This window comes from Zosterops lateralis (assembly GCF_965231275.1).
Source record: "Zosterops lateralis genome assembly, chromosome: 3".
In the NCBI taxonomy this organism is placed as follows: Eukaryota; Metazoa; Chordata; class Aves; order Passeriformes; family Zosteropidae; genus Zosterops; species Zosterops lateralis.
The window spans coordinates 75,835,472-75,858,982 of NC_139764.1; positions in this window are offsets into that span (position 1 = coordinate 75,835,472).

Sequence of the window (23,511 nt, forward strand, 5' to 3'; positions counted from 1 at the left end):
AGCACAGGTTGAAGGTCGTCATGAGCTTTGGGAAGATACACACAAATATTGAAGGGAAAAAATATTTTTGTTATTTCATGATAGGCTTGGACCAGGAAGGGAGAAGAGTAGTGGTCAATTCAGATCCAGTTGAAGAACTAGAAATTTTTAGACTAAATGTTAAACTTCTGACAATTATTATGTTTTACAAAATGGAATAGAAAACAATTCTACCAGAGCAGCTAACTAAGTGATAAATGGAGAAAAGACTTGAATTGTTTCCTGCTTGCAAGAAATGTAGCTTAAACCTCTGACCCAAGGAAATTGAAACCTAATTAATCATTGAGCATATCTGAAACCCCAAAAATGTATGGGCAGCCTTTCTTTTAAAAATTAAAAAGTGAAATAGTCAAGTCAGTAAATGTTCTATCAGACTTGGATTACACAGCAAAAACATGAAATAAGATTAAAGAAATCGCCCATATTAAAGGTATAAATAGAAATTATCCAAAACCAAAATAAAATTAGAGACCTAATTGATAATTAATGAAATAAAACAATAATTTATAAATAAGTATTTTATTACAATTGGTGAGACAGAAAAATAATGGAAGAATAATTTTGTGAATCCTGATATTCTGAACTTCATCCAAGATGTCCTGTATTCAAATTATTATTTATTTCTTTGAATACTTCATTGGATACTAGATCTTCTCCAAAAATCCAAGTTGGTGAGAAACTTGGTAAGGTCATGGACCTTAAAGAACAGACCAGGAACTAAACAACCCCAAACAAAACAAATAAAATACAACATACACAAAAACAATCCCAACAAAACCCTAATCCAGAAGAAGCAGCTTCCTTTGACATGCTGTAAAAACAGCTCTATTTCATAGTAGGCTATTTTTGATGACAAGCCCATAGTGGAGGTATGCATTTATCAGTCCCATGAATAAATAATTGTTTTTTCCAGGAAGTCAGAGTATCTCCTGCACATTTGAATAAGCACATGTGTGCTGCTTTAATATTTCCTCAGTTGTTTTTTATTTCTCTATGGGGGCACTTTCAAGCTGCAATGTTTTTATTCTACCAGAGGAGTTTACTTCAAGTTCCAGGTGGAATTTTTATTGTTCTTCTGTCAATATAGTAACAGGGAATTAAACTCATGTTTCAAAATTGTGATTGCTTCTAGACCACTAGCAGTAATATTGAGAACTTGGAAGAGCTACAAAGGTTGTTCTGGGACAGTACATTTGTTTGACAGTTGCAAGAATGTATTTTACGTTTCTCAGCAGCAGAAAAAGTCCCTGGCAGCAAGATTTTTGTTAAATATTGTTCTTTATCAGCACAATACTCCCCAAGTATTGCTTTTTGGAGAGGTATTTTTAAACTCATTATTTTTTAATCTCACCACAACTATCAAAAGTTAAAATAGTGTAAAATATAATATTTTTTCTCTTTTTTTTTCTTTTAAAATACAATTTTTTTAAATAATTGTTTATTCCTGATAAACTACAGTTTAGCCAGAGGAAAAAAAAAAATGTATTGACAGCTGAACAAATATCTGCAAAACCACTTTGGACATGCTGAAAATTAGCTCACAAAAGAGATATGAGCTTCAGCTTGCTTTCTTTAGCAGTGGCAAAATTCACCTCTTACTTGACCATATATGTGTCCAAAGAAAGATTAAAGAGAAGAACTGTGTTATTTGTTCAAGATTCATTGGGTAGCCTTCACTTTTGTTTATTAAAAAATAGGAAAAAAGAGAAAACAAAAGCTGAAAAAAAAAAAGATAGAAAGAATGAGAGAGCTATGTAGAGAGGAAAGAAAACCCAGCCTATTGGATGTAAGTGTCCAGTTTGATTTGTTGGACTCTAGAGGAGGTAGGAGCAGAAAGTGAGGTGCCAGATTTTATCCCCTTAGGAATCCTGGCTAATGAGGAAGTTTCCAAGGTAGGTAAGATATGTCCTCATTCTGAAGTATCTTGTTCCCTCCACCAAAATCTCTATAAAGCTTTTGAAAACTTTCAATCACTGTTTTGGAGAGGATCAAAATAATGAAGTATTTTGCACAAACTCAAACTCACAGTAGTGACTGCAACTCAAAACTCTGAACTGTGGACCAAGGTGCTGAGACCATATTCTTCTGCCTTTTAATTTAATGGCAGAGAGAGGGATATTTTTATAATTGCTGATTATATCTCACAACTTGAAAGGGAACTTTTGCACAGTTATCAAAACAGCAAAGGGGAACTGGGGAATAATGGAAGAAAGGTGAGACAGTACATATCAGTGATGGAAAAGACACAGGGTGTGAATGGCAGGAGACAGGGAGATATCTAGAAACCTGCTGTATTTATTTCTGCTGTAGAAGGTGCTCGATCTGTGGAATTACCAAAAAAAAAAGGGGTCTTGTTAAAACATGTTATTAGCTTTTTTCCCTGGATGATTTTCATTTTCCTTGAAACAGTCATGCTACCCAACAGAAACTCATCTATTTGGTAATGTAATATGACCTTTCCACAACTTCTTAGTCGTTAGACCTATATTTTTCATATTAATATATAGATGAAGAAAGAAAAATATATCACATGGTCTCCTCGTGCTGAGTTTTATAGACATATAAAAAGAATTACAGCAAGAGAAGTACAGTATAGCACATACTGAGTGTTAGGTTTGTGGGGTTGCTGGAAGTGTTGATAGTGTCTATATCAAGCTCTTAAGTGAAGTACAGTATTTTCTTTTTCCAAGGGTTATCTATGGAAAAGGACCTCACGTTCACCATCAGACTTTAGAAAACCTCATATTGCTTTTAAACCAATTAAAGAACTAATAAGTTAATTTTGTTACACTATATTACCAAGATAATATACTATATTTGATTAATTGCTTTTCATTATTATGTAATTTGTCATGTATGACCAATGCTAATACATTAAACAAAGACAATATATTTGAACTAAAAAAAATTTATTGATACTGAATGAACTCCTTTTTTAAAATTTATTTGCTTTGCATTATCAAAGAAGTATTAAGATCAGTAGGACTTCTTAAGGAAGTTGAAAATGCATTTTGAAAGGAAAAAAAAGAATAATATTGATTCCCTTGTATAAAATAAGAAGAATCCACAAGTATACAATTCCAGACTTTTTTTTAGGTGTGGAGTAGTTGTTTGATTTCTTTTTTTTCTTGTTGTTGTGGTTATGCCTCTTCTGTCCTAGGTATTTTCAATTTTCTAAATTAACGTCAAGGTTTGAATCATTAAATAAAAGTTATTATTTCATAACTCTCTCTGTAAACAGTCTTGAGGTTGTGACAGTAGTAAAATTATGCCCAGATACACAATGTGCTGTAGTAGTACAGACATATTTTTTTTTTTCTTTACAGCTATCTAAACAGAATTTGGAAGGGTAAAGTGCATACAAATACATTAGTCTAGATGTGACAAAGACAGCTTTGCAAAACATATTTTAAATCAGTGAAATATACATTCAACCACTGTGAAAATATACAGTGCTTATTCCCGAGGTAGACACAAGAATTGAAATTCTAACAAAGGCTTTAGAAGTCTTAAGAGTTATAGTAACATATTTAACTGTCTGATCCTTCTTTCAGTAATCAGACAGACTTTTTTTCAAAAAGACAGGAACTGAGACCCAATATTTCTTGTAACATAATTCTTCTCATACATCACTAAATCAATGTAGTCCTACTCTAGTGTCTATATATGGATGTCTTTTCATCATAAACATTTTGCCATTTAACTTCTACCTGTACAATCCTTCCTTTAAGAAATTGAACTTGCTTCTAATGATTCATAATCACAGATGGAAAAGAAAGATTTTGTTACACAGACTGTAGTAGTTGAAAAAATATAAATGCAAAATACACAGAGGTTGAGAAGGCACAACAAGGAGTAGGGAGGAACGCTTGCCATACTGTATGTTGCAGACTTGTTAATGATGACTTAGACTTGATTAGAACTTGGAGACCTCTGTATTTCCTGTCTGGATTTGAAAAGAAAAATTGGGAATTTGGAAATGCCTATAGTAAAGGCTCATGCTTCTATATCTTTCTAAAACCCACCAAATTATGAAGAAATCCCACAGATTCCTTTAGAATTTTCATAATTTCTTTGTTAAGGAATACTTGTGCAGCATAATGGAAGACTACACATGCACAGATGTGCTATTTGTATGACTGCTTTTGCTTGTCTAAATTGTATATTATTTTTAAAAATACAAAAAGGCCCAGTATTATTACTGTTCGTGGTTTTGATGTGATCCAAATCTTACTGAAGAACCAGTGGATGTAAATCAATTCAACTAGTATTCAGCAAAATCATAAAAAAATACACCTCAGTATTTTCCTGAAATCTAAGGACTTTGTTTATGTCTTAAAAGTGGAGACAATAGCTATCCAGACTCATAATTTACAAATATAAAGATTTATCTATCCCATTCTTCCTGCTTGTTCCTCAGTAAGCCCCTAGAAAGCAAGCAGATCAAATTCCTTTTAAAACCTAAGCTTCATATGAAGATTCATTATAGAAAAGATGCAGAATCATACCACCTTTTTAAGTACTGCACTTTAGATCTGCATTGCCATGCAGATCAAAACAGTTCTCTCAAAATCAAGCAGGCTGGAATTTCAAAGAAGCCTTCCCAGAAATGCATTAAAGTCTCTCTGTGGAATATGGGTATACAGCATTCTGCCATGTTTGGTCTTCTGATACTTAAGCTCTGTCCAGGAAATACATCTTTAAGTATCTTAGAAAAATATTTATTAAATGATGACTTGAGATCCTTGAGATAAAGTCTGGAGCTGACATTTATTGTTCTCTGGAAAAAAAAAAAATCCAAGATGTACTTGTTGCCTCTTCAGTCAACAGGAGGGAAACTGTACCTATCAAAAAACCAAACAAACAAAACAAAACAAAAACAAACAAACAAACAAACAAAAATAAACCACAAAACCCCCCCCAAAAAACAAAAGAAAAACAAAAAACAAAAACAAACAAACAAACAAACAAACAAAAAAAAAAAAAAAAACAAACAAAAAACCAACCAAACAAACAAAAAAAAAACCACCAAAAAAAAACAAACCACCACCACCACCACCAAACCCCTCATGTTTCTGCTATTTGTTTGTAAGGATAAGAAATAATTTGGCATCACACAATTCCCTCTCAATTGACTGGTTTAAGATTACTTCAGCATCTGCTTTGTAATCTAAGGCAAGTGTGGTTGGTAACATGTTGCAGAGACCCAGAGAATTATTTCCTAGTTAGATAACATTGCAAAGAATGCATTTAGGCAAAGTTTTCCTTTGAAGTAATTGCTAAATTAATAAACTGTTCATGTCAGATTTATAATGCTGTAAAAGACAGATTTCAGAATCTTTGATGCTGTGGAACTCCTTACTGCCTCTTCAGAGTCTCAGTGATTTCCAGTCCAATCCCTTCAGAGCAGGAACTCTTAAGATGTGCAGACATATTAAAGAGCAACAGAATACAGAGCTGATTAAATATATATTTAATCATATATTAAATATATGTTATTTGATATATGATTAAATATATATTTATGTAAATATATATTTACATAATATATGTATATGTATGTGTATAAATAATTCTAATGTAAATATGTAATCATATATAAAATATACATATTTTTTATATATACTCAAACTGCATAACTACATATTATAGATGTTAAAGAGACAATCTATGTGAAAAAGGATCTTATACTTGTCTTGGTTTGAGTAGACAGGTATCTGCCAAGGAAGATTGGAGTCTCCCTTGGAATGTAAGCCCCCTCCTCCCCCTTTTCAAATTATTATAAATTTGTAATTAAAAGGCTGTCAGAAAAAGATTTTGGGAATAGGTATAGCAGTTCTTTACTAGGGATGTTAAAAATACAAATGTTGTAGTACAAAAGAAGAACCAAATAAACAAACAAGGAATCCCAGAAAACCCTGACAGAGTCAGAAATACAACCTGATGCCCTGTTGGTCAAGGTGTTGGAAACAGCCCAAAAGTCAGCCCTCCTGGAGTGGCAGATGTGGTCCTGCTGGATGCAGAGATGATGGTCCTGTGGAGCCAAGGGTCCCGAGGTGGATCCGATTTTCTTTTGAGAGTCCCGTGGGAACACTGGAGTTCCTGGTGACACTTGTGGCTCCTTTTTATCTAGGTGGGAATGGTTTGGCTTCTGCTCCCTGTGTAGAGCATCTCACAATAGGATGATGAAATATGTCATGTCATTGGTGAGCTTTAATGATCCATTAACAGAAGATATTCCCACAGGGGTAGTGGAAGAGTGAACAGAGATAAGTAACACTATTCCATTTGTTTTTAACAGCTGGCTTGGGAGGCAGTGGAAGACTGAGCAGAGATAAGAAACAATACCCCACCTGATTTTTAACAGCTGGCTTGTTATCAGAGAAGGCAGTTACTCCCTCCCTTCTGGAATTACAACAGATAAGAAAAAACCTCCCCAAATGAACTTTTGGCCATCTCTTTGTTTTTGGTCAAGTACTCTTTAAGTATCCAGCACTTAGTATCCTTGGTAACTTATGGGGAAAAAATTCTTTAAAGTAAAAAAGAAGCAAATCTAACCCTCAACAATACTTAAGAATATAATTGTTACCTACCAAACCTAGTGAAGTTATGAAACTTCACAAGAAGCCTCATCATTGCATTTCTCACAGTTTATTCTCTCTGACAGCACTTTATGTCAATAATGGACAGGCACTTAAGTTCAAAGTACCATTTTTTTGAAATGGAGAAATTTTTCATATTTAATGTTGTACTCATACATTCATATATCTACTCATACATTTGCAAGAATGAAATCAAGGTAGAGGGTGTGTGTTTGGTTTGAATAGAGGAGTGGGTTTAGCAGCTTGAAGCTATTTGTTTAGATTTTATTCCAGCTCCTAGATGTTGTCATTTGAAGTTCTGTTGAAGAAACAACAACTAAATCACTGAGTATAGGAAGATCAGAATTGAAAAATAACTCAGCACAATCCAGCTACAATTTTGAGAACACAAGTCACCAAGTCACCAAGTGCTTGGGGAACTTCTAAATATAAACCATTCCTAAGGGAACTGGGTTAAGTCTTGGCCCTCACAAAATCAGTGGTTCCATGTACACTGGAGCCAAGATTTAATTCAGTAGCCTTTGAGAGCTCAGAGTGATGTTATATGACCATATGGACTCTGAAACAAATCTGTTCCTAATGAAACTGTTTGGCAAAAATGAAGAGATAAGAAAATAAAGTGATATCTCATATTGGTTCAAAAGGTTGTTGTTCTCCTTTTTTCCACATTAAGAAAGGGAAAGATGGAGAATGGTGCGTAGGATGACAAACCTTCCCCCACACCAGTTAGAAACAAAACATGCAAGAGAAAAGCAACAGAAGGTGAAAGGGATTGATTAAGTGAGAAATAAGAACATATACATTCTTTCAGTTCTGCAAAAACACGGGGTCTTGCAAAAATGGCGTCTCTTACACAGAAGCATTGATTTCTGGATGTTTTAGAGGCAATTTCTGAACTGACTTTTGTACTTTTTTTCTTTATTTATTGAATTAACTTTTGCTTTTTAGTTTTTTCTAGCCCTCAATTCAGGACTAATGTCCCCACTTCCACAAGAAAACAAATTAAAAACAAAGAAGCAAAACAAAAATAAACAAATAAAACCAAAGAAATCATCTTCAACCAACCAGCTACAGCAAACAATCTCCCCCAAAAAACCAAAACCAACACCAATGAAAAACCCCAAACAAACAAAGTCAACCAAAACCAAAAAAAAAAACCCACGAAACAAAAGAAAACACAAAAAAACAAACACTCTCCAAGAAACAAACAAACAAATAAACAAAAAACCCAACAAACAAGCAGGAAAAAGAAGAGAAAAAAAAAAAAAAAGAAAAATAGAAAAGGTTGAAGAAGTAGCAGTGGTTTCTTCCTAGGGTCTCTGATCTGGGAGTCAACAAAACTGCCTGAGAATAATACAGAGTCTTTCTTGTGCAATCTCAGCATTTTCTTCAAGTCATTCCACTGCTTCACAGTAAGAATAAGTTACTTTTTTTCCTGGCAGCACTGGTAACTTCACATCTGTGAATTTAAAGTAGTCTGATCTTGGCCTGTGTCTGCAGAGAGGCTGAAACAGTATCTTCAAGAGATATGAGCTGTGCTTGTTATCTGCCACAAGCCTCAGTGAATGGTGCAATTATGCAGCTGATTAATTTGGCTTTTTTCCCCATGTTTTAAAGAGACTTCAACATTTTTGCTGTGCTACCCACTATTTTTCTCTCATTGGGCATCAAAATTTTGTATCATTGTACTGCCTTTGCAAGTAATTTCTCTTTTCTTCCTCTTTCTGCATCAAGTGAATTTACCTTTGGGAGCTGAGCATCCTGGAACTTGTGCTGGAACTACTGCTCAGTGTGCAGAATAACCCACATGACAGGGGAAACTAGAACTTCAATATGGTCAGCTAGGAAGATGATTTCCTTGCAGCTGAATACAGTGCTCCCCCAGTAAATATTATGGTGAGAAAGAGAATTCTGCTCGGTCTCGTCTAGGAACTTACCAAAAAAATCGCCCTCAAATCTAATTCCCATTACTGATCAGGCTATCTGAAAGTTTTCAACAGAGAGCAGCAATCTTGCCTGCACTACAGAGGAATAGAAAACAAGCTGAAACAGCACAACATCCATAGTTATTCCAAAATTAGTGATTCTGGAAACTGAAGGAGCTTGCGGCGCTAAATGTGGATACTGTTGGCTGCACAACTTGATTTTGTTCCATCACAGTGTAGTCACAGCACCCAGGCATCACAGTGCAAATGTCGAGAGTACAATAAAACTTTATCTGGATTCAAAATTCAATATTATTATTTCAATATTACTGAAAGCAGTTTTCCTGTTAGGCTCACCACTGATCTCTTGAGCCACTGGCAGGAACACTGGAGTAAGACACAGGTTGACATCCGTATTCCCTTGAGGGCAGCAAGGAAAAGGCCTCCTGGGAGAATTTACAATATATTAAAAGACCTCAGTTCATAATCTGAGCATGAGTAGCTTCCATTAAAGGTTGAAAAATGTATAAAAATTGGAGTTTTCAAAGGAACCTGGTGGGAAACACACTGTTCAAAGTGACTGTGCTTTCATTGTAAAAATAGCTGTGGATTATTAAAGAAGTAACAGTTAATCCCAAGAAAGCACACACTTAAAAATATAAGTTATTTACTGATTGTCTTAAAAAATAACAGTCTGAGAAGAAAGCTTGTCTATGGGTTGGAAAAGATGCTTTCAAGGAAGTGGTTCCTGGAATTGAGTCAAAATTGGAGGTTAAACCAGTCACAATTGAAAAAGAGCACAGAAAAAAACACAAAAGCAAACAAATAATAGAATTGCATTTTTAGAAAAGGTTTTTGTGCACACATGATAGGGATATATTTTTTTCCTATATCTTAAATCTCAGTATGACATTCATGTAACTGTTGATACGAATGAATCCATATTCTTTTGACCTGCTAGGAATAATACACGTTTATGGTGGTCATGTCAACATGCATTTTTGTTTTGAAGACTTACATTTATATGAATATTTTTATGGGTTTTTTAACTTTGTACTTAAATTGTGAGGTATAACACAGAATTTGACAGGCTGACTACAGGTAAAAAGAATCCCAGAGTACATTTTTTATTTAAGAAATAAAAATAAAATTTACATTTTTTAAGAAATTACTTTATCACTCACTTTGAGTAAAAATTTGGTCCTTTCTGTTAGACTGCTTTGAAAATTGGAGTGCCTTAATTGTATTTCTACAGATGACTGATCTATCTCTCATAAGTATACACACTAGGATGGCTGCTTCCATATATGCTAGCAATAAACAATGCATATATTTTTGGAACAAATCTAACTAGTAGCTATAAGGTACAATTCAGGTCAGTAAAATCCCCTATGTTTAGATGAGAGAGATGAAGGAGAAAATTAGATTTCAACAGACATCTTGTGAAATAGATGCCGAATACTGCTACAAGAGGAGTCTGTAAATAAAAGGCACCTCCAATCAAAAAGAGGTAAAAAACCAGAATGTGTGGGAACTTGCAGACAGATAGCTCTAACTTGATCTCAGCACACATCAGCAGTTCTTAGAACTTTGCCAAGACATGGGGAAGTACCTTGAAGGTCCTTTTTGTAAATACTCATGTCATGTGGGGCATAAAAAAATGCATAATGAATACCCCATCTTTGCTATGTTATTTAAAATCTTTTATTTACAGAGATGATTGAAGTTTATCAATTTCATAGCAATTATGGCTGCATGTTTGTGAAAGAAAAGAAATTAGGAAGAGATTTTACGAAAGCTGGACTTTACAAAGATTTTGCATATCTATAAGAGTATTAATACTTTAAGTTCAGTAATTTTCCATATTTAATAGACCATTCTTCAAAGAGCCTTGGGAATGTTACTATAAAACAAGAAAGAAAAGGATATCAAGATAAAGCATTACTGAAGTTTAACTTTACCTTCTCTAGGGAAAGAAATTAAAATTTTTAAAATTAGAAGTCATTCTTCCAGTATTTTCTGTTTCTCTCTGATGAGTGTCCTGGAAAATCTCTCAGTCCTTTGAAAAAATTAAGAACATTTCTGCTTTCTACAAGAGGGAAGATCTTAAGGCATGCCAGTTAATCTAGCCAACTGAAAAATAGGTTTCTGCAAGGTCCTTTTGTGGGCTTAATCCCACTTTTAGATAAAATCAAAATGAAATCCCTATTGCATTAATCTTATACACTTGTTAATATCAAATGGGGTTAGCTAAGTAATTCAACAGTCCTGCATGAGCTCAAAGGATTAATAAGGTACCATGACTTATTTTGAAGTGTTGCCAAATCTCCATCTCCTCCATCTTTTTTTTGTGTTGAACTGATTACATTAATAATAACACAACAGTTTGATTCTAATCTCCAAAATCCTGAACTTTACAAGGCAAACAATTTGCTGATCCATCAGCATTTATTAATCACACCAATTATACTGAGGCCAAATCCCATGATTACAGTGTGTGGTGCCTATACCATGAGGGAGAGAATGAATTTTTGTAACCCTTCGAAGAACAAGAGTCTCTTTTGAAAGAGCACCTATGCCTGGAGGCATCTGGTTGGAAATAGCAGATTTCTAAAACTTGTAGTAGAAACCAAACCAAGTAAGAAACCACTAGAGTTATCTTATACTAGAAACCAAGGAAGGTTTAAGATGATCATAAATTGGTGCATTTTTTTTTCTCCTCTGTCGTAGCATAATCAGTATAGGATAATTATCCCAAATTTTAAAATTTATCACAACACTGTCTTGAGAAAAATCAGATAAAGTTATGAGACAGGGCTTTAGAGTGCAAAAGAATTGAAAGGATAAGAGATTTACTATTTATCTGCCAATCTAATGGTCTGTCTACATACTTTCTATCCACAGTCCATTATCCTTTTGTCTGCTAAACGTTTTTTTCAAGACCAGTTGAACTCCAAGAGCAATTTAAGTCTCGAGTACAAAGTATAAATAGTAAACTAAGAAAATTATATGAGCTGTAATGTAGCTATTACCCGAAGGCCTATCCAGTTTGGAAAAGTGTTTCTGGGCACTGCTTTTATGAAATATTCTTCCTCATAAGGACAGATCTCAATGGTATCAGGCTCAAGACAGCATAAAATAGGATTTTCTCTGATGTCAACTAAGAAAAACTTCAGTTTTTTCTAATATAACATGTACAGTTTCAATCCTGACTTATGAGATTAATATTTTAAGCTTGAATAGATCAGAGAAAGGGAAAAAAGAAATGTGCATAATAATTAAGGATATGGCTTTGTATGTTTGGAAATGGTCTTCTAAGATCTCAGATGCTTAAAAAGTCTTTTGCAAATCTTTGCTATGATTAGAACAGGTCACAACATAGAACCTGGTTATTTAAGTTCTTATTCAATAGATTCTGCTAAAGCAGAGTGTATCTTTACATACTGTAAAAGGTGGTGATATCTGAAGTAGAGAAAATTAATTTCCAGATAAATTTCCAGAACAGACTGATAGTAGAAATAAAGACAGAAATACCACTCTTATCATTTGCTCTGACCATGCTCCACTTTCTTGGAGAATGCTAATAATGTGTAAATTATAATTATTTGGTTAAGAAAAATGTTGCAAAGATTACAACACAAGTGCAAAACTCTTTTTAACATTTGCAGCTGCATAATATGAAACCTTAATGAAAAGTGATACATAAATAGGTAAATGAGTGATCAATAAACGTTGAAAAAATTAAAATAAACAAAATAATAAAATCAGAAATGTGATGTTAATATAGTAGAATGGGAAACAAAGGACAGTACTCTGCAGCTCAAAATTTGAACGAAAACCATGTCTTTAAAAAGAGGGTATTGACAACAATTTACTGCTGAAATTATTATCTATATAGATTTGTGAGAAGATAATTCTGACTTTACTAATTTTTCCACTATTTCAAAAAGGTTTTTTTGTGCATTTTTTTAATGTTGACTCATATTTCAAATGTGTTATCCCAAATGAACTTGTAAATAACTCATTTACATCTTTGCCTTTGCTCACAAAGAGCTCTCCTGAGGCCTCTCCATGAACTATGTCTTTTCTTTTTTTATACTGTGTTTGTTCCCTGGTTTTGTTAGGTGCTGAAAATTCATTACCTTCTGATGTCTCATCAGACATCCTTGCTAATGAACCAGAATGTTTATGGGCAGTTCACCTCCTGCAGCTCTAAAACATGTTTTCAACTATTCACTGGATGGTTTAACTAAGTGACAAAGCAATAGCTTTGATTTACTTTTAGATACTGAAGAACAGAAGTGCCTAACAGGAACTTTTAGGAAAAGCTTTCCTGCAGTTTCATAGATATTGTTTTTCTAATAATGAAAACTTATTTAATTAAGAGACACAACTGGGTTATAATTGCATTAACAGGTATTTAATTGTTACTTTCCGTATATTGTAGATTCTTGAACGTTTATACAGCTTCCTAATTAAAATTTATGCAGGCATCAATGAACATGAAGTATGGGTGTTAGTTATTCAGCTTGTTAGTAGAACTCCTGTAATAATGTCATATTTGAAAATGAAAATATAATCTGTTTGTAACACATGTAGAAGAGTACATCAGGCTCTCAGTTGGCATTGTTCAATAAGGGACTCAGAAACAGTGGCCCTCTAGTCCAAATACAGAGATCATTCCAAGTAATGTAGAATGGAAGGTTATTTAAAAGCATAGGGTCAAATTGATATTGAAGTAATAATAACCAGAATTCATTGTAATAAAATGATATCTGAAAAGAACAGAAACAATTTTCTGTCTATATATTTATGTCTAAAATACTGGACCTGTAATGTGGTTGTGTTTAATAAAAGGAGCAATAAACACTTATGGTTGAACTACTGACAGAATTATGCTAGACTCTGGAAGCAGTTACAGAGGCGTGCAAAACCAGCATTTTATAATTTCTATACTATATATAAAGAATTCATATATAGATTTCAAAAAATACAAAAATAATACAGGACTAGTATATAAAATAGCCATGGGTTAAGTATGAAAGGACAGACTATAGCTGATATGTTAAAAAATGTGGTTATTAAAATACTTATTTAGGTTCTTCTCTGCCAAAAGAGGTTCAAAAGAAAGAAATTAAAATTTAAGTTCAAAAGGTCTGTGAAGAAAACTTAATATGCTAAACATTGAGAAAAACTGTCATTCCACCAGCACTTGCTGAAACAAACCCTTTTCTGTTTGCCCTCATTCTGGTTCAGCCCTAACTACTCCTGCCATACCAATTCAAATGAGGAACTTTTTTAGCTCGTGTCCTTTAACATTTTCTTCAAATGCAGCTGAAAAATAGTACATCCTTTATGCTGCCAGATATTCAGAGGATTCAATATATTTCTAACTATCTCTGTAAGTAATTTCATTCCATTTATCACCTAGAAGTAGTTTCTTCTTTGCCTTATGGTGCCTGTTATGGTTTGTTTATTCACCATTAACAGACCAAACACTCTTACTGTTGTTCAATGCTCTTTTCTGGCAATCTGAATAAAAGCTCTTCCTTTCTTGCCCTTCTATTTCCTCTTCCCCAGAAATGCAGTCCTGCACTGAAGAAAAATGCTGACAATTTGACAATTTTGATTATGAAAGTCCATATTCAATGTTTTGTCTTTTGTGCCAGGCTAAATTCATGTTGCTATGGATCTTCTCTCCCTGGGGACATTTTACTGCTTCTGCAAAGTGAATATTAAAATTTGACTCATGGTATTTCTTCATCAACCCATGAATAAAGTTAATCTTTGTTTCCATTGTCTCTCAGATCTCTTAGCAGACCTTTTCTTTTTTAATTGAAAAAAAAAAAAAGAAAGAAATTCCCATATTCCTCTTTATATTTTCATGGACATACTGTGTGAAAAATGTATTTTCATTTTTTAAATTAATACCAATCAACTGATGCATTTTATAATGAGGCCTATTTAATGTGAAATCTTTTAGATAAATATTAGACTCCAGACTATTTCCTAAGTAAATGCTTTAGCTTCCAGGTAACAAAGGACAGATTTCATTTCTTTGCTTAATTTAGTCTAGATGACTAGAATAAGGAATATTTTTTAAATAGCTACCCCAAAATATTCTTATAGCCAGTGGAGAGGTATTAACTCTTCTGGTGTGCAAGGTCTCATGGTAATGAAGATGTGTAAAACAGAACAAATGAATCACACACTGAAAATAAATGTTTATGACATTATGTCTAACGTCCTCACCTCACATTATGTCTAATCTCTCTCTCTTTCTCTTCTCACACCATGGCTCTAATCTTCTGTTCTTATTCTCTAATGTATATTGACTCTTTGCTTGAAATACTGAAAACTCACAGATCCAACTTACTAGGCAATCTGTAGTTCATCCAGAGCCCATAACCTGAAAACTAGGACATTAGTTGCTAGACAGTGTGCAAAAATGTTTGCCATGTGTATGGATGAGGACAGAAGAGATTCTGGGTCTTTCTTGGGAAGTACTAGCCACTTGTATAATACTTCAGTGCTGATGCCATCTGCAGCTGGTCTTGATGGCAATGAACAGAGCTGTACTTTCCAAGGCTGAGCAGTCACCACTTAAATGTCCTGCCCACTACTTCTCAAATCTTACAAGGGACCACTAACAAGTGCTGACACTGACTTCAGAAGGAAATTGGAAAGTGTACTTAAACAGCATATGAACTCTTCGGCATACTTGGAAAATGTTTGATGAACTCTTGCCCTTCATGCAGATCTGCTGAGGTGGAGGAGTCACATATGAGCAGGATCCCAAACTTCTCATAACTTTCAGATGTTTGCAGGTGCTCACAGAAGTACAGTCTTAGTACTTAGTTTTTGGTTTTTTTTTTTTAATATTGAAAACCATTGTTTTATTAAATTCCTCTTTATTAAAGGACTTTTTGAGCGGCCTTCTCCTGCCCAAATGCAGAAATCTTACCAGGAAATGAGGACTAAATGGCTTTTTGACAGTGCAGGATCAGCTAGTGTTTCACCAGGTAGGTGGTATTCATGGCAAGTTTTCAAAATGAAATCACAATTAAAAATGTGGCTTCATCTGTTAAAGACTTGTGGGGTTTTTCCCTCTCTGATCATGCAGTCTGCTCATAAATCTAATTTTCATCTGTGAATCTTATCACAGATGAGTGATCAAATCACAGAATTTTCCATTAAAGATTTTGAAACTTTCAGGATTGTGGAAAAATGAAGTCTGTAGTACTTTAAATCTGTAGGTAAATAAAAAGTATGAAACTTGATCTGTTATGAAATTCAACCACCATAGTGCATCTGGAAATCTGATGAAAAGTATACTCCTGTTTCACTCCCTCTAGTAGTTTTATAATTGAGTCTGAATAGAGGTGGGTGAATATACAGTTGCTCTGAGGTCAAGAGAGTACAGGGATGATAGTTCATATAAATTATATGCATTACACTACTACATTGCAAGGATCAGTGCATTCTTAGGAAATTCTCATTGCTTAACTTTTGCACTTTCTCTGCAGATATTGCATTGACACTGATATATAGGACTATGGTTAGAGCTGATCTCCCCCTAATATGATCAGTCTGATGACTTTTATTTCATTTTGACAGCTGTTATACAATACATGGCTAGTGAACCTGATCTTCATTATTTCCTCTCTCATTTTCCTTTGTGCTCCTCTTTTGACTCCAGAGGGCTGATTGTTCCATTCATTTCAAGGCACCACATAGTGAAAAGAGCAGGGAACATCACACAAAGCACAGTAAACGGCATCAAATATGTGATCCTAATATGCTGAAAATTCAACTTATATATTTTGTAGAAAACTATCTAAGCCCTGTTTAAATCTTTCAACGACGGGTAAGATAAAGGTGTCACACATTGAGTCCTGGTACTCCACGCCTTTAATATCCTGAACTGCCATTGAATTCAAGAGGATTTCTGGGAACTAGAAAGGAAAGGGGTAGTTAAGCTTCTTATTATCCTTGATATGCAAATATAAGTAAAAGTGGCATGTATACATTTTTAAAGAAATATAAATATTTTGAATATAATATTGATAATAAACACATATTTAGAACTTAAACTCCATTAGTAACTAGCCAACTGAAAGCCTTTCTACTACTTTCTACTATGATTCCTATTCCCTCTTTTTTTCCTTCTTTTTTCTTTCTTCCTGTAATGTTTAGTCATATAATAGAAAAGGGTGGCTATGCAAAAGCAAAAAGATTTCCATTAAAAGAGAAGGACAGAGAATCAGTGTTAGATATCTTTCTACATTGGAAAAAAAGTCCCCACTATGTTAATTTTTCTATACAGTTTAAATACAATCCAAAGGCATTGCTCAGGCACATTTAAATCTCTTGATAATAATAACAGTAATTCTTCAACAATATCAATAGGTAATCACTTCTTATGTTTATCCCCCATTTATGCCATAGATTAACACAGTTCCAGAAGGATGAGATGTTTAATAGCAAGAGTATAAATTACATGACTGAGAAGAAAGCTTCAAGGACAATCAGTTCTCATTGTTCAAAGTAGCATTCTTTGACCAGTTAGCTCTATGACTGAATAACTCTGCTTATTTTGTTGCAGTGAATGGCTAGATGAGTAGGGTGGATTTTAGGCTATAAATTCCTCCGAAACATATATATTTGGAATTTTCTGAACATTAGTTACTACACTGAACTGTAGTTAAAAAGTAGAATATTTAAGGCAATTCGAGGTGAACAATCCTGATTAACTCAGCATGATCACCACTGATGCCAGTGAAGTCAATAGATCTATTCTTTAATGTATTTCTTTACAAAATAAGTTGGTTTATGACTATTACATTAGATTAGTACTCATAGATTAGATTAACTTATGTTGAAGTGATCCAACTTTCATAGCATAGAAAAATATAACTCTTAATTTGTGGTTTTCTTGGAATCCCATATTAAAATATTTTACTAGACTGTGACATTACAATTAAATTTATTTTTACATCTCTCCTAATAGAAAATAAAAACCAAATATGTTTTTTTCACATTTAGGTGCATTTAAAATATTATAGAATTACAGAATTTTTGGCATTAAGGTTAAGTTCAAAAAAATAAGTAAACCACATCCTGTAAACTTTGCTGGGCATCCTTCCCTGTATCTTCTCTGCCTTTGGTCCCTGTATCTTCTCTAACTTTGGTAGCCAGAGGTGAATTAATATTTGAGGTGTCATGTGTTTTTGTTATAACTTCAAGTGTCCATGCAGATTGCATTACCTGTATTTAAATATTTTTCATATTTTGGAAAAAAACCCAGCCAATCCACACCAAGACACTCAGCAGCTATACTTGTCCCTGTGCCCATTACATATGCTTGGTCCACTAGCTTAAGAACACTGCTGCCCCTTAGATGGCCTGTGTTTTATGCACTCTGACATTTCAGGCCACCAGTTCCTTGGACACTCAGATTTTTGTGCCATCCTTATCCACATCCTGGCCCATTGAGTGGACTTGACTGACTTGTCTAAGTTGTACTTCAGTGTCAGGCACCTGTGTGGTGTATACCTCAATGAATGCACTGAGCTGTGGAACCAGAGACAAGTGGCAGCAACACAGATGAGGAAAAATATTGATGAGGAAAAATATTAATGAGGGGGATGCTTGGCTCAGACCATCCTTTCTGCACAGGCCAAAGCCCAGTATGCAGTGATGGGGAGAGCTCACATAATCTTGATAATCTTTTCAGGCTTTGCTGCTTTTGGCGCATGTACCCACATACACAACCTTTTTGGTTGCTTGTTCATTCACACAAACATATTGACCCTGTCCTGTCAGTTCTGAAGGGAAACAATCTCGGCTTGCTGCTTCAATCACAATGTGTTTTAGACAGCTTTCCAAGATTGCTATGGGATGTTATGGATACTAAAGATCTATTTTAATCTTAAAATTTGTTTTATACTGCTTTTACAAAGCCAGAAATATTCCATTCAAAGGATGAATGAGAAGCAGGAATTAGAGATGTATGTTTTGGAGTACTCTTTTTGGACCACAATAATCCTAAAAAATGACTGTGCAAGTGCATGAGCCTGCACTCCTTCTGCCATGAGCACAGAAGAGAGATGGCCAGGTTGGCTCTTCCCAGACAGCAAGGGCCCTGGCAGTGACGCAGCCATTTTCTATTGCAGCACTTACACATTTGTGTGTTTGCTGACAGGTACCACATCAGTGCAAAATAAGAGTCACAGAAAAGAAAAATAAGTCTGGAAAGACCTTCTGCAGGCAGATCAATTTTCCTTCTGTCGGTCTTTATGGGTATTTCTGAAGAATGGCTGATTCTTCAGTCCACAACCTCCTGAGACAACCCATTTCATCCTGTCACTAACTTTACCTTCATAAATGCTTATTAGTCTGAACCTTTCTTCCTGCAGTTTCACCCAGCTCCTTTTCACCTTCCATTTGTGCCTAATGAATTTAGTCATACTTGTTCTTCATCCTTCATTCTTCATTTTGAATTATAATCTCATCTCCATCCTACCTGAAATGCTTCTCTTCATGTTTGAAAATTCAAGAGATCTACTTTTTATGGCATTATCCAAGTTAGTAGAGTGATGCCTAGAGAGGCTACCTGGAACAGAGGCCAGACAGAGTTAAAGGAATAAAGTGGTATTTATTAAAAGACCTTCAAAGGATACAGCTTGGGCAGTACGAGAGCCTGGCCATGGCTCTATCCAAGATGGAGACAAGATGGGTGACCTGGCACGAGTTTTCACACTTTTGTAAGTTTTTCCCCATTTACATATTGGGGTTAATTGACCAATTACAGCTTCAGGTTATGAAGTCCCATCTTCCCAGATTGTTCTCCTCAATTCACCATTTATTCTTCTTGAGCCTAAAGCTGCAGCTTTAGGTGTCCTTGGTTCTCAAGCTGGAAAACAATTGTTTTCCTAACTGTCTTATGAAGACAACTTGCTAACATTTTATATGAAGTCCAGAGTTACATGCTAAGGCAGTACACAATCTGGAAAATATGATAGCTGAAAATTAAGGCATCAAGAGCATATAAATAGATTATTGAAGTCTAAACATCTCTTGTAAATACATTCATTCAATGATTTGGATGAACTGTGCCTGGGGCTTTGCAGAAGAGGGTGTATTGGGAAGCTCAGTGTGATATTACATACGGGACAGAAAAACAGAAGTCATGCCCCTTCTGGGCTTCAGTTTCTATTTGCCAAACATGGAACTCTTACCTCATTTATTTCTTGATTAATGCATACATATTAAAAAACCCCATGCATGCTCTAGCTCAAGTATGGTCCTTCCCATATAACATCTATTTGCAAGCACTGCATGTATTCATTAATTATCAGAGTTGTGTGAGTATAGACCAAAGCATGCTGGGGAAAAGCTGTCAGGATCTATGATCTGTCAGAACAGTTCTCAGGGCCAAACTGTAGTCTTAGTTTACTGACTTGTCAACAACATTGGACTCAGATGTTGTTCATGAGTGTGTCAGACATAGTTTCTTGAAATTCTATCTCTTTCAGCTGCAAAGTTGAGGTCTACACAGTTAAAAATCAGCCATAGTTTACCTGTGAACTGTTAGACTTTTCCCTCACAGAAATCTTATTCACTGAAAAATGCTCAAATGTGATGTGATGTCCATAAAATTCAGATTAGATCCCAAGCCTGCAATCTTGTCTTTAAAAGTCTAGAATTCCAGATATGCATACAGACTTGCATATAAAATTTGTTGTATGGGTAATACATTTTGTTGTGGCTTTGTATTCATGCTTAGAAATTTTTCCAGAACAAATTTTTTTTCACTGAAGCATTTTGCCCCTGATTGCTGGGACATTCTTTAGCACTTCATATAACTATGTTTTCTTTTTCATTACAGTTATATTACATAAGAAAGAGGTATCCTAGAAGTATTTTCTACCTTTTGCTGCCAGTGGATTTATCTAATGAGCCAGAGGCCCCATCACAGTGTGTGACACATTGGTGTTAAAGTGCAAGGAGGAAATTACAATGTCTATTGAAATACCATTGCAAGTCTTTGGGCCAGTCAAGTCAGGCAGAACCCTACAACTTCCATCCTGCCTTGTAGGAATGAAGTCAGTTTCAATTCCTTGAACTTTCCATGCCAGTAGAGCCTGTACCTCCATCCTGGTGTTTTGAATATATAAATCCAGACTTGTAGGAAGTGAAGCTAAATGAGAAATATTCGAATGCAGTTTTGATATGAAGTCAACATAAGTCATGTGTATCAGAGACATAGCATATGTAAAACATTAATTATCTTGTTTAAAATGGCACATACAAAAACAAGAATTGTCATTCTTCCAACATATTATGAAAATAATTTCTACTGTCTCCATCTGAGACAGGAGTTCTAGAAGAGTGTTTTTCAAAGAATTTGTTAGAATTTTTTATTTTTTAAATGATTTAGATTGGTAGTTTAGATAGTGTTTTTCCTTCATACCAAGTTAAGTTACAGACTGGCCCTTAAATTATTATTTTTTTTGGATATGTAAAGCATGTCTCAATTTTAGTGACAAGTATTATCTATTTTTTTTCTTGCTTTTTCCCTCTCTAAAATTTAACTTTCATCAGAAGGAAATTCAGAAAATACTACTATTTTTAAATAAACTGGCTGAAATACTTTTGCGAAAATAAAAACAGAACAAAATGAAGCTACTAAAAAAAAAAAAACCAAGAAAACTAAAACTAGTAAACTAACAAAACCCCTCCAAACTATTTTAGGATGCCATATTATGAATTCCTTACTCTTCCAGAAAATTTAATATTATTTTAAATTTGCTGGTTCCTTGATGACAGATAACTTCATTAATTATATTTTTCCACCCCTTTTCAGGTTTTTAAATTGTCTGTACTGTGAATGGCATTGGAAAACAAAGTGATATATTATCATCCTTGGAATTTTGGAAGATTAGTACTGTGTACAGAAGAGAAAAATCAATATTCTTTTTAATCATCTTGAGCTTGAGCTGGCATTTTACACAGCTCTTCAGTTGGCAAATGGAAAGGTTTCTAGATGTGGGAACACAATAATTCTAAAAGTGTGTATCTCTGTACCATATATAATACGTCTGAGAAATAGCTAAGGTAGCATTATGATACATTTCTGAATACAGTACAATTTTCCCGCCTTAAAAAAGTATGAAGACATATTTTCATTGTGTGAAAAGTACAGATTAGATGGGTAAGATAAGATTAATTTTGGTCTCACCTTAAAACAAAACAAAACAAAACAAAACAAAACAAAACAAAACAAAACAAAACAACAAACCACCACCAACCACTTTTGATTGAATATCTGACACAGAGCATGGAGTTGAAGTTATAGTATTTGGCATTCTAGATGAAAGGGACAGTCAGCATTCTCCTTAGTGCTGCTGCTGCCAAAAGATGCTTCCATTGAATTACAGTAGTGAGGATAAAATCTGAAGTCAGGATATTTTCAGAACTGGTCACTGCTTTTTTTCAGAACTGGAACAACTGCTGTTGTTCCCATATTGGATGGTCTTCCTTAGGCAATAATTACAGTATTCATAACAGAGATATAAGAAACAGAGAATAACCTTCTCTAAATATTAACTGAAAGAAAAAATAGAGCCAAGTAAGCCAGAATTAGTATAAGGTTGCAAAGTTGTATCTCAGATAATTTCTTTAATTCAAGGGACTGAAAGACTAGCAAACTCAGTGTGATCATTATTGTTTAGAGCCAGACCAAGTCATAGGGCCTTTGCTCTGGAAAGGGAAAAAGAATGAGAGAGAAATTAAGGAAAGACTGCATATGAAAAAAAGGAGTTTTGCTTCAAGAAATGTCTATAGATTTAGACCTTGGACCTAAGATCATTTGTTTTCCAATTTGCACTGCAGGACCTAATACATGAAGTGATGTAGAAACACATTTTACTACCTTCTGGGTAATTTGTTTCTCAATTCCAGAACATTTTAGCATCATGAAGCATTAAAATATACATATACGAGTTCTGCAACCTTTTAAAGTCCTTCTATCCCCTCTGGAGGAATACCGTAAATATCCTTGACACCTGAAATAACTGGACATTGTTAGAGTGATGCTAACAGAGGGGGTTAACAGCTTGTGCGTGTACAAAATACTTGAAGTCAGACAGAAAGCCATTATTATGACCTTGTGCTGACCACATTCTATGAAGTGTTACATGATCAGGGACAGGGAAGTTGCTTAATGGAAGTTATATAGTAGCTAGATGTATCCTTGTCACACTTCATCTAAACTGATACATTGCAATGGTCCGCACTGCTCAGACCTGGCAATTACTGTCCAATTCCAATCTATTCCACACTGCCACTATAATGAAAAATAATTAGGACCCTGAAAATGAGTTTTCACATGAAATGGTTTCAGTACTTGGACACAATCGCCTTTGGCAGATGGCTTTGGGTTTGCTTTAATATAATAAAGACAGTTAATCATCTCTAAAGAGTGCACAGAATGAATAAACTTTTAACACTACTTTCTCCTCTGAAACTCTCATATTGATCAAAGGTTTAATACTGTAGAGTTCATGTTTCTATGGGTGAGTGTTCCTGATAGCCAGGAATCTGCACACATTCTTATACATCCCGGAGAAGAAACAAATTAACCCAGGGGCCAATTGCTTGGTACTGAAGTTTAGAAAATAGTATCAAAGAAGAAAGAAAAAGTTGGTCTTCAAACTACTGTAAAAGTACAGATCTTTAGACTATTTTCATGAACCCTAAAAAATTATGGCTTAATTATGGCTCAATGCAGGAAATACCACAACAGAATAGTAGTAAGATTATTGATAACTTTCAGAAAACATATGCCTCTTGTAGGCAGCATGGAAAGTGATGAGAGCGGAAAGCACTCCATCTGACTTCAGTTATCTACAGTGCAGTTGTTAGTCACTTTAGGCTCCCAT